A 10,573-nucleotide genomic window follows, 5' to 3' on the forward strand; every position below is an offset into this window, starting at 1 on the left:
AAAATTGAATTAAACACGCAACATAAGGCAGAATCATAACGTCCAATGGAGTGGACAGATCACAGTAAAAAAAAAATGTTGCTTGTCTAAGAATAAGAGGACTTATTTGCTCGAGGTACTTGGTGCATCTCTTCTCTGCCTTTTTTGAATTTATGATGCTATATTTCAAAATGACTGAGACACAAGGATAATAATCAACTGGAATTGTGGACAGGGCTTTGGGGTAACTTGCCGAATTTAGCAAATGTAACTAACCCTAACCCCATACTTGTTTTAGCCCAAATCATGATCTTTTCCAACACCTAACCAAGTAGTGTTGGTGCCTAAACCTAAGCAAACTGCAACTATTTCACAACGGTAACAGTTTAAATACGTTAAATGTTCGTCAGTGAGTTTTACTTTAAAGTCTAACCTGACATTGCATATTTACTGTTGCTAACTTGATTGTGAGCCCTGCATGTGCAAAACTGAAACTGAAAGCTAAGTAGAGCTTTGAAGCTTAGGACCACTGACCACCAAAGAGTTGGGACTGAGAACATGTTGACGTGTTGATGATGGCATCAAGTTTACCAAAAATTTACACCCACCAGCTACAACATTAAAATGACTAACAGGTGAAGTAAATAACATGGATCATGTCATTACATCATCTGCTGGAAAGAACGTGATCCCCAGAGGGGAAATTCAACTGTTGCAGCAGTACAAAGACATAGTAGCAAGTAGAAACAAAGAAGCAAGTAGAAACAAAGTAGCGATCCCGGTAAGTAGAATCCTGGTTTTCATGTGGATGCCAACCACTCAAATACCCAAACACTGTTGCATACCAAGTAGACCAAATGTGTAATATGTGCAAACTGGAGACACACAGGTCTGCAAAAGAAGCACTGACATAAGCCTCAGCCTGTGGTGGCTGCTGGTTGCTTTTCCCTGCTTCACCCAGTTGTACAAATTTGCTCGTTCTATCTTTAGCATCTTCCATCATGGAATATTTGTTTATGTGACATCACAGACACCCTACTCATGTTTTCTTCTTTTGGATGATCTAACCTCCATTTTACATCACTCTTAAACTCACTGACAGCTTGTCTAGTATTATAAATACATACTACTGGCTACTTATTTCCTCTGATGCAGGGGCATAATATACATGCATGTCAGAGGTCAGCTGGCTGTCACATTAAGGCCTTTTGAAATTTAAAGGATGTCACATCACAGTGCAACTTGCATTGTGATGTGACATCCTTTAAGATTCACTTGTCCCCGAGAGACACTACCTAATCTCACTTTATCATGTGATCTCATCACTATATTTCATCATGATCAATCATAATCATATTCAGTAATCCAGATTATAATCCATGTTAACAGGGAATGTTCTCTCTTTACGTCTCACCAGACACAATCCTTAAAAACAGATATCTAAATTTGAATCTGCTGGAAAGGGCCCAGATTTAGGTATCAAAAGCATCCTGGTTTCTGTCAAGGAGCCTAAAAAAACAAAGAAGGGTCATTACATCACCAAATCACACTTTGGGGGCAGACATCTGTCAATAGGAGATGTATGGAGAAACACTAAAATCAGACATATCTACGTCTTATGACTTCTGATGAAGAAATGCCTCCAGAAAATTTAAGACCACACGTCAGAGAGTAGGTTAAATACATTTTTTTTATCGACACTTCGTCCCTCAACTTTGGGGGGAAAAAACAGCGAACAGGGGCCTTTCCTACACAAATGATTGACAGGGCTGGTAATATTGTGATCAAATGGGGCAGGTCCGAATGATTTCTGCTGATGAGACAGTACTTACAGCGGGAACAGGCGCCTTTCCGACACAAAGTTGAGTGACAAACAACTTGTCGCTAAAAAATATGTTGTTAACCTACTCTGATAAGTGTGTTCTTTCATTTTCTGGAGGCATTCTTCATCAGAAGTCATAAGACGTATATATGTTGGGGTCAAGTGTGCTTCTCCTTTACAGCGGTCACCACAGTCTTGCCTCAAAGAGTGATTTGGTGATGTGATGACCCTTCCTTTTTTTTTTTTAGGTTCCTTGGTTTTTGTTTGTCGTTCAAGTAGCATATCGAACACTCACATTTAAGTGGGCTTTGGTTGCACACAGGTGATCAGTCAATGTGGAGAGCAAAAGACACGAAATGCATAGACAGAAATGCACCCTCAGGACCCCTTGGCTATTGTCTGACAACAATTTGGCTTTGTATGAGATTTAAAAAAAAAAAGTTACCTGCATTTACTATATGCAGATATCTGTTTAGAGAATGTTATCTCCAACTCTTTTCTAACATCCTATGTTGCCAATTGGACTGTGAACAATGACAGACACACGGAAGAAGAAGTCTTTGTCCAGCTAGCAGGATCTCTACTGGCTATACCAAAAGCCTGGAAACATGGGCTGCTGCCCCCAGAACCTAATCGTCATCAGACGACAGTTGATGGGTTCCAATATTGCACCAAACAAATCTTTATTGTCTAGCTGCAGTGAAGGGACAGTTATAAAACCATGATTCCAAAAAAGTTGGGACACTGTAAAACATAAATAAAATCCAATCTTTTGCAAACTAACTGCGTTTGAAATTGTTTGAAACATGCCTGTGCTCCAAATTCAGAATAAGCAAGTATATAGCAAAATCAATTAAGCTGAATGAAGTTGATGAGCTGCTAAAATTAAACATATTGTCTATGTTCTGTTTTTAATTAAGTGTAAGTCAAAATGGATGAGCAAATTGTCATGTTCTGTTTTATTTTACAAAGCATGGGCAGGGTTGTACAAAGGGGGAATTTTATACCAAAAAGACAAATTCACAGAGCTGAAGTCTCATATTAACTTCAGATTAACAATATATTTTTATCGCTTTAGGAAGAGATCTTGTAAGAGAATGAATACTGCAAATGAGAACTCTTTCAATGTACATATGGGCATGTGAATACTGTTTTGAGATAAACTTGAAAAAATACAGCCTATCCTTTAATTAGAACAGGCACACTGCATGATCTTACTGTACCTACCAATCAACAACACTAACTGACCCAAACATTAAATGACCCTGTCCAACTTGATCCAATCAGTTAGTTCATCTAATCATAACTACAGTCGATTCTACACCAATGTGATATAACGTGTGTGTGTGTGTGTGTGTGTGTGTGTGTGTCCCTTAACTCTCAATCGGGTCCTTGCTGCATTTAAGACAAACACCTGCCCTGCTTGAGCCAAATTGTGGTGAAAAGCTAAGTTCTGGTTTCACCCCCAATTACCACTTCGTTGTCAATGAGCAAAGCACTTAGCCCCCAGCTGCTCCGGCTGTATTTGTAAAGAATGCCACACTGTTCTACCAAGAGTTAGTTTAATGTTTAACTGAAACTGAATCATGCATGGAATGAAAACATGTAAACGCTCAGCCTCCTAAGATCCTTGTTCCAAAGAGAACAACTACAATTTGTACATGATGGAGAATCTGTAATGCGAACTTTTGTTTCTGAAAAATCCCCCTTTCATTCACTCCTTCAGTGATGGAAGCTTATAGGAACCATGCAGTAAATTAAATATATATATATGTATATATTTCTTTTTTTTTTTAAAAGGACCGATTAGAATTTGTAATAATCCATAAATTAAAGATGACTCTAATAACACACGGTAACTCACCTAAGCCACTACCTGAGTGTGATACTATGCAGTTGTGGCTTGTGGTCACCAAGCCTCCACCGTCTCCACTGACATCACTTCTATCATGGAAACCAAAGTTTTTATTTCCTCTTTCTTTCCTTCTAGTGAAATGTAGTGAAAGCGTCAACATTTACTTTTTGGGGCATGAAGAGTATCTTCTGGTCAGTGTGTTATTTAAATGACATCATCACGCAAAACGTCATAGGAAGTGATACACTGACTCACTTAAAGGCCACAAAATGACTTCACTTTTATGAGGCATGGTATTTGATCCACCCCACAACTTCCACAATTTTTTTTTTACTGTCAGCAAAAGAAACAGTTGCAAAGCTGGAATCAACCGCTTCAGGTGTTTTACTCTTTTGAAGATAGTGCATTGGATTATTGTCTGTCTATAAAATGTACCACAATTCAACATTTGAAAGCAGTAAAATTGTAAATTTTATTTGCCTTCAGCTTCAGGGAACTGTTCTCAGGTTAAACTATTACACACCACTTTTGTGTTGTCGCTGTTCTAAAAACGTGAAAAAAGGAAAAGAATGAAACAGGTTTGTTGAATTAGAATTGAAGACCTAAAAAAAGTTTTAATCAATCAATCGACAGAAAATGAATCTGCAAAAGATTCCGATAATGAATCCATTTAGGTTTGTTTTTGTGTTGTTTTTAGCAAAAATGCCAAAAATTCATTGATTCCAGTTTCTAAAATGTGAACATTGCTAGTTTTTAGTCTTAAATGCTGGTAAATATCAATGCTTTGGGATTTGCCTCCATTACCCACAATGCAACTTAGCCACTGAGTGACATCATGAGAGGCAATTTATCAGATTACATGCAGCTTCCTCTGGAGCCACAAAAAGCTTTATACTGCTTTAGTCACATGTGCAGTAGTACTCCTCAAGACCTGTTTACACACCTTAATGTGTGAAATTGGTTGAGTTACCCTCTTAACAACCGGTTTTCTGAGGGTAACTCATCAGTTTTGCATCTGATGTGACTGAGGCAGAAATGTTCACAGATGATGCAATACGTTCAAGTTTTATTCCCACTTTGCTGGCTTCCCACCGCACTATGACATATTATCTGATGTTTCCCTCAGAGTTATGCCAGTTCATCTTTGAGTCCGTGTGGATATTTGTGCCACGTGAAATAAATATCTCAATGCGCTTCTGAGATATCGAGTTCACAAGAATAGGATGGACGGATGAACGGACGAACAGTTTGAATATTGTTGGAAACACAACTCAACAAAATGTACAACACAATTTTTTGACGTGCTAATGCAGAGCTGTTATCTCTATCAATCAAGATCTACCTCACGGAAGTTATTATTGTCACATAGGAGACATTGATGATTGCCCCTTACAGAGAAGTTTCCTGAGCTATTGCAGCAATAAGAAGAAATAAGGCAGAGAAAGTAGGAGTAAGGCATGAAAGTAAGGTCACTTGTGGGATGGTAAAGATTTTTACCACTGATTTTGGATTAATCACAATACATTATTACAAAGGTATATAGTACATTTAATATAAATAGAGTTGCTCAAGTGGTTCAAAAATAAATAAATAAAACCAAATGTTCGAAGCAAAACAAGAACAAAGTAATAAAGTGACAGTTGTGTAAGAGAAATTTTTAAAAAAAACAGAAGCACAAAGAAAAATCAACAGTGGAAATTGAAAAAGAAAATACTGAATGAAGGTGCTGTATTGAGAGTGTTAAATAATCTCAGAAATTATATTTTAGGGTGGGAGTAAATGAGCTGCATCTTCAGCTTTTTACGACTGTGGTTACAAACATCAAACATAACAACTCAGAGTCTCACTCGACTCGACTAACGGCACATAAAAATAGGAAAGCTGCACAGGGTCAAATTTGTGTTGAGTACAGGATTTTAAATGTTGCTTCAGCGGCAGTTTATAATGAGTGAATTTGGTTTATGATTATCTTGGTTTACCTACACAGATAACAATTAATTGCATGCTGTATGCGATAAGAATGCCTAATGCATTGTCTATGAAACTTTACTTTCCTGCCCGGTCAAGTAAAAGTTAAAAAAGGTAGGCACTTGCACCTTAATATCTATAGCTAATCTTAAGTGTGGGCAAGGGCTTTGCATAAAGACATGGAAACAGCAGGGATGCCCCCATATTGCGACAAATTCCATGGATTGAAATTTCCCCAACCTCTTCACTCGCGTCAAAATCCTGTCACAATCAGTATTTTTGGCAAGTCCTGAAGAAACCTCAAAACTGAAACCTAACCTGAGGCACCCTAGACTTGGAAATAAGGAACAACTGACAAGGTGCAATAAGCAGAGGTTGTTCGCAGTGCCACCTATGTTATCCGGGATTCTTGTGGGGAATCCCCACGAGGTCGTGGGTGTAAGAAAAACCCTTCATTCATTCTGAGTGTGTGATGTAACACTCAAGATACCTCTATTTGCAGCCAGTCACACTCCTGTCAGTTTTTAATTGTTGCTTCGTGTTTTGTTAATACCACCATTGGTAAATGGGACATCAAATAAACAATGAACGCAACGCATACAATAAAGCTGAAGCTTCAGCTAGCAGCCAGTTGTCTTGGATTATCATGGAGACTTTAACCCCCATAACGCAGAAAAAAACACAAATAGAGCTCTGATTCCTTAAACATGCATTTCTGCCTAGTATAATTGCAAACACAGAACTTTGAGTACATCCTGTTTCATGTTTTTCACATTTGTGTATCAGACCAATCTGACAGATCCTCTCACATTTTTTGCCTTTCAGACATCAAAAGAAAACACCCGTGTCATTTGTAGTACATTTACTTGCAATTTCTATGTACCTAAATCATTTTGTAATGCACACTGTATGTGACAGATTTGTTTTTAACAACGTCAAACATAGTTTCAAATAAATTGTTACCCCAGCTAAAGTAATCAAAGTTAACAAAGAAAAAAGGGAAAGAAAGGCATGAATGGTTACATAACTTTGTGGTCTTGCCAGCGGTTCTTCTTCATAGTGAAGAAAATAGAAATACCAACAAACTTCTCTGAACAAAGGAAACCAAACCTCTGACATCTCCTGCTATGCTCACTTTGTAACTCATTAAAAACTATGCAAAACACCAGCCAGTAAAGTACTGTTAACATGGGTAAAACACTCCCCTACAGTACAAGTGTCCAAGTGTAGAATTTACACAAATGTAAAAACATAAAAAACATTGGGTGAAGATTGTATTTGTTAAAGAATATAACTATATACAAGTGACATTAAAGAAAGAATTTTAAAAATCTGTTCAAATGGGGACAAACTGTCAAACTTCTCAGTCACCATCAGATAGGGCAGTCTTTGCCAGCCTGATCTTTTTTTTCTTCTCTTTGTACTTTGGGTTTTCACCATGAAGTTCATAAGGGAAAATTGCTACATGATTAATGCTACATGATTAATTGGAAAAAATAAACTGTTCCTACAAGAACACACCTTTACTGGCCCACTCATTTTTTTTTTTCAGCTCCACCCTATAAATCAGCAAACTGCACAAGAAGGCATCACAAGTGACTGACAAACAGTACTATTACATCTCTACAGGACAGAAGCACTCAAACTTTTCAAAAGTTAAATATGGACCAGTGTTTCAGAATTGCCCTCTGGATGTTTCTTCTCTTAGGATATCTTCAAGCAGCACCTGTCAGTTGCAACATGGATGACCTGTCCTTTGACAATCTACAAGGTGTCAAATGTGTAAGTAATTATATGTTAAAAAGCTGAGTTTGTGCTTCACCTCTGAGCTTCGACTGAAAGTGAATACTGACTTTGTTCTTTATCTCCAAATTCTTGTAGGAAAACGTGACTTTCACTTATCCAACAAATGAGACGGTAAGAGATCACTGCAGAGCAGGTGTAACTTGTCATTTGGGATGTAGATGCAGCTTTTGCTGATTGCAGTACCCAAACCTGTCAAAAAGACTTTTATAACACCTCAGAAACTGTGCTAACATCGCCACACTAATTTTTTATTTATTTTGAGAGACTGCCAATCTCAAGCATTTGTTAGCAATCCTAGTGCCAACCACTCTATCTGACAGTAAATCCAACCCTTACACCAACATCTGCAATCAGCTTTTGAACATCAATTGGACCTGTTTTAACTTTATGCCTACAACACTCAAATATGTTGATGATTTTGATCATTGAAGTGTGACCGAAACTTTTCATGCGTCTTTAGCGGGCCGAGTGCTTTGACGCAGCCCTGAAATACTTTGAGAAAGGGTTTGGAGATGCCAGCGAGAAGTGTGACAGAGACAATGCCGATTCCCAGCTTGCCATTAACCAGACTAAGGAGACACTAACAAGGTGCATGCGACAAGTGAGTATCCACAGTTATATTTCCTTATAAATTATTTAGATTTAAGTTCCTTGTTTAAAATGCATGATCTAGTACTAAATCAGCCTTCTCTCATCAGACACAGGCAACCTGCAACTTTACCCTGACAGCAGACGGGGAGTTTGCAAAGTTTGTAACGGCCGCCGAGACATTGGTTCAAGCCTTCAACGCTCAACAACACCAGAAAAAGTGAAGACTCTACAGATGTTTCCTCTACTTTATCATTATTTATTAGTACACACTGCACTGAAATGTGATTTTAGTAACACTGCAAGAAGTTCTCAATTATTTATGTATTTATTTATTTATTCATTTTGCAATTGATGTACCACATCTACTATGTACACGATATGTGAAACTTTACCAATAAAATGTGAACAATTATAACTGCAGTTCTGGACTTTTTCTTTTTTAAGAGGCATTAATGCATCTGCTTATGTAAAATGGTAACTCCTCTTTAAAGAAATCAAGGTTGTTATTGGCATCTTCACAGGCTTAGAACTGGAAGAAAATGTTTTGAATGTCTTGAAATGGCTAAAACTGTATCAGTTTGAAAGAAATTGGTTTGTTTCGTGTCGATAGACAATACACATATGGCAGACTTTGCTATAAACTTGTGTTAATCATTCACTAGATTGGAGACTGACATAAGGGTGGCATGCTAATGTGCTGAAATAGGGTTATCCCCTTTCTTACTTTAACACCATGAAAGCCACTCATCTGTTAGGGATAAAAGGTGACACAAGTGCACTGGACAGTTACCTATGCACTCATCAAACTCTGGCAAGCATCAAAAGACAGGAATAACTCAAAGGGTACCCTAAAACCCAAAATACGCCTAATACACTTACTTCAGGATAAAAGCTCACACTTCACAAACATTATGACATTTTCTAATAACTTTATGAAGTCTTGGAGACTGTCCTTGACAAAAGCCGGGGTTGTTTGTTCCGCAAAAGACTCAAGACTCACTTGTTCAGACTTCACCTTGACCCTGCATAGCATGACTCCCTCCCACCCACCACATTTACATTTTTTATTCTCTAAATTTCTCTTTAGGCCTGCAGGCCTCCCTGTGAGGCCTTTAAAAAGCAAGATGGGAGGTGAAAAACTCATTTGTGGTGTGAGGAGGACCCCTGCTGGATGAAGCTGGGTAGGACCTCCTGACTCAAGCCCTAGTGTTGAGGGCAGGTGAGTATTGACCAAAATGTATAGTATTTTTACATTTTTTTTGTGGTAAAAACAATGTACAATAAAAAAAGACAGCACACAAGCATACACATTTGTCATAGTAACACTTTATGGCAACTCTACTCAGGCAGCATGATCATAGCATTAACATTTTTTATCCCTTTAATTTTAGCTATGTTTAGGGCTAAAGGCACCTCGTTCCTCAATCTACTGATTGACAACCTCTCCTGTCTTCTGCGCTCGTCCCCCGTCTGTGTCGCACAGGTCTGTAGACCTGTGATGCAGAAGTGCTGAATGGGGTGAGTTTGGGAGTGTTGTACCAGGAGGGTGGTCAGTCTGCCTTCCTCAATACTGCGCATGTTCTGCTCTCTCTCTCTCTCTCTATCTCTCTCCCCGATTTTCATCCCCCACCCTACCTGAGCACACCTGAGTGTGATTGGTGATTGGCTGTAGTGGGGGAGGTGATAAGAGGGCGCAGGGACAGGGAAGCTGACACACACACACACACGCGAGCAGCAGCGCACTGGTGAGAAGTGGTTTCCTGGTTCTGAATTTTGGAAGGTTGGTTTCTCAGCCTCCATGCATGCTGGGGTGCGAGGGCTTTGTGGTTTTGTTTTATGTTGCTAGATTTGGGTTGAAGGTTACCGGTGGTCCTGTTTTCGGTTTTCTTTGTTTAGGGTTTATTTTTCACATAGGCAGGTTAAGGGGGAGACGCGGGGAACGATGGCCCATTGCGCGGCTGGTCCACCGTCTAACCATCCTTTTGTTCCTTTTTGCCGGGACCTTCAGCCCCTTTTGTTTGTTTATTTTTCTGTTAACTGATTCAATAAAAAAACATTTGATTGAAACCTGAATCCTCTGAGTGGTGTCCTTTATATGATGCGTCTCCAACCCCTGGTTTTTGAGCTATAGCTTAATCCCTGCTGATGGAGGCCATAACAGTTGTTTAAACATTATTGGCAGGGTTTTGTTTGTTTCACCTATATGTAGCAAATTGCAAGACTGTGTTATTGTTTTCCAGGGTGAATTTGGAAATGATTGGAGCCCCTACACCCCACTGGCATTTTATTTCAAGCTGTAAACACCAATTTTTTAATATTTTGAAGGCCACTGATTACGTCCAGTGAATGTTATCGCTGTCGGTTTTGAACTTGTTCCTGGGCAGGTCTTCCAGGAAGCGGAGATGGTTGGCTATAAACTCATTTATGATAGCAAGGTTTTCTTGCTGCTCCTCTGGAATGGTATCTGAGTAGTTGACCATGGCGATGTGAATGGAAGCATTAGGAAAGGCAGACTGAGCTCCTCTAAACACCATCCTAAGCTGTTTAATGGA

At 38.9% G+C, this 10,573-nt stretch overlaps 1 protein-coding gene across 1 annotated transcript in view; it reads left to right on the top strand.

The window, feature by feature from the left end:
- The window catches only part of adad1 (adenosine deaminase domain containing 1 (testis-specific)), a 39,706-nt gene extending 31,398 nt beyond the window's left edge, over window positions 1–8,308 (top strand). The window contains exons 13-16 of the transcript XR_012180430.1: window positions 7,333–7,406; window positions 7,506–7,541; window positions 7,891–8,031; window positions 8,129–8,308. The gene's annotated coding sequence lies outside the window, so the exon portion shown is untranslated. The remainder of the gene's footprint in view (window positions 1–7,332; window positions 7,407–7,505; window positions 7,542–7,890; window positions 8,032–8,128) is intronic.
- Window positions 8,309–10,573: the final 2,265 nt, after the last annotated feature.

The sequence above is a fragment of the Pagrus major genome, chromosome 18 (genome assembly GCF_040436345.1).
Source record: "Pagrus major chromosome 18, Pma_NU_1.0".
Taxonomy (NCBI): Eukaryota; Metazoa; Chordata; class Actinopteri; order Spariformes; family Sparidae; genus Pagrus; species Pagrus major.